Raw genomic sequence first — 2,747 nt, forward strand, 5'->3', positions numbered from 1 at the left:
ATTTTTATTTTTACATGGACAAAATATACCTGAGACTCCTAGAGTCCAGCTCATCCACATCCACAGAGGGCTGATGTACTGCCACAGAGGAGATAATGAATCACTGCCAATGGAGAAACAAAAGGATCTCTAATGGGCAAATTGACCTCTGGTCAGAACATCCCAGACAGTGGAGAGTGAGGACAGAGCCTTTGGTCTTGAATGCCTCTGGACTGAAAGAGCAGGGAGGCAGCTTTCCCGCTTTCACACTTAAGACAAGGAACAACTTCTTTTAACCACTTGTCAGAGGATACATGAGCAGCTCTTGCATTCTTGAATTTCTGAGAGAGACTTACCAAGCGCTTTCTGCTGAGGCTGACGAAGCCAAGCTGGGGCATCTGCGTGCCAGGAATATATGGTTGCATATGTGCCACTGTTTATCTGTTTGCAAAATATGCCATATGTTGACAGCCTGACATATGTTGAGCTATAAGCAAGATTAGTCAGAGAGAAAGAAGAGCCAGAGTGTAAGAAAGAGAGGGAGAAGGAGAAACAGGGAAACGAATACAAACCCTGGTGACTTTGGCAAGATGGTGAATTCCTCAACCATGAGTGATGTGTCTCGATCACGTTTAATCCCCAGTGCCTACAGGTACCTAGTAGATGCTTAGTTTGTGCATCCAGAGGATGAAAAGAACACATGCAAAGTGCCTAGAACCACGTCTTCTATCATGTATGATGCATGGTAAGTGTAGATTGAATTAATGCACGAGAGGATGCTTAGAGCTATAAAGACTTGCAGTTTCTCTCACTCTTTTACACAGTACAACTGATCCTTGGATGTTGGAGCTGGTGCCTGTGTCCCAAGGAGTTATCCTACATCCTGTCTGCTGCACTGCTCTGGTGTCTGGACCCTGTGTGTTCCTGTGCAGCTGTCCCCGGTGTCCCTGGGCTTCTCACTGCAAGCCAAAGCCCTGTGCAACTGGGAAGTTTACGGACTGGTGACATACAAGATGCTAAAACTCCTGGAAGAAAACAAAGAGAAAAGGCTTCATGACATTGGATTTGGCAATGATTTCTTGGACATAACACCACAAGCACAGGCAGCAAAAGCAAAAATGGACAGCCTGGACAGCGTAAAACTTCAGAAGTGTCGTTCATCAAAGGACATAACCAACAAAGTGAAAAGGCAACCTGCAGAATAAGAGAAAACAGTGCAAATCATATATTTGATAAGGGGTTAATATTCAGAATATATAAAGAACTCCTACAACTCAAAAAAAGTCAAATATCCCAATTAGAAAATGGGTGAAGAACTTGAATAGACATTTCTCCAAAGATGATATACAGACAGCCAGCAAGCATATGAAAAGGTGCTCAGCATCACTAATCATCAGAGCAATTGCAAATCTAAATCACAGTGAGATATCCCCTCACACCCAATAGGATAGCTGCTATCTAAAAACCAGAAAATACAGATGGTGCTGGGGAGGTGGAGAAGTTGAAACGCTTGTGCACTGTTAGTGGGAATGTAAAACAATGTAACCACTATGGAAAACATGGTAGAGGGTCTTCCAGAAATTAAAAATAGAACCACTATATGATCCAGAAATTGCACTTGTAAATGTATGACCAAAAGAATGGAAACCAGAGTCTCAAAGAGATAGCCACATCCAGTGCTCTCCATTCCTAAGTGAAAAAACTGAATCCAGAGGTCTCATGGGCCAATGAATAGAAAGTCAGGATGAGATCACCCAAATTACTGACTCCAGCCCCAGTTTTCCTTTTGTGCTTGGCTTCCATTTCTCACAGGCCCTAGACCAGCCCACCTGCATCCTATCTTGTGTCTTGTCTTCTCCCATCCAGCCTCCAGGCCCTCGGGCTCCCGCACCCCTGATGCATACTGTGCTCCAGCTGAGCTCCTGCCTCCTCTCTTCCCCAGACATGACCTTGCCTTCATTTCCTCTGGGCCTTTGTCCCCTTTGTTTCCTTCCCTTCTAATGTATCAAAATTCCAACCATCTTCTGGGTCAATCCAAACAGCACTTCAGCATGCAGCCTTCCCTAGAATACCAGGCTGGAAGGAATTTCTCCATCATCTGTATTTCTATGACACTCTGTAGTCCAGACCATCCATTAGTTCTGCCTTATATGATGGTTTATGCTAGTTTTTCTCTATAAATTACAGTCCACTTGCATACAGACATCTTTAGAAGTTTCAAGATGGTAATAATTGTTACTGTTCAGTTGCTGTGTCACGTCTGACTCTTTGCAACCCCCTGGGCTGCAGGATACCAGGCTTCCCTGTCCTTCACTATCTCCTGGAGTTTGCTCAAACTTATGTCCGTTGAGTTGGTGATGCCATCCAACCATCTCATCCTGTCATCCCCTTCTCCTGCTTTCAATGTTTCCCAATATCAGGGTCTTTTCCAGTGAGTCAGCTCTTTGCATCAGGTGGCCAAAGTATTGAAGCCTCAGCATCAGTCCTTTCAATGAATATTCAGGACTGATTTCCTTTAGGATGGACTGGTTTGATCTCCTTGATGTCCAAGGCTCCAGCACCACAATTTGAAAGCATCAATTCTTTGGTGCTCAGCCTTCTTTATGACCCAACTCTCACATTCATGCATGACTGCTGGAAAAATCATAGCTTTGACTATACAGACCTTTGTTGGCAAAATGATGTCTTTGCTTTTGAATATGCTGTGTAGGTTTGTCATAGCTTTTCTTCCAAGGAGCAAGTGTCTTTTAATTTCATGGCTGCAGTCA

This window comes from Bison bison, unplaced genomic scaffold (assembly GCF_000754665.1).
Source record: "Bison bison bison isolate TAMUID 2011002044 unplaced genomic scaffold, Bison_UMD1.0 scf7180017864369, whole genome shotgun sequence".
In the NCBI taxonomy this organism is placed as follows: Eukaryota; Metazoa; Chordata; class Mammalia; order Artiodactyla; family Bovidae; genus Bison; species Bison bison.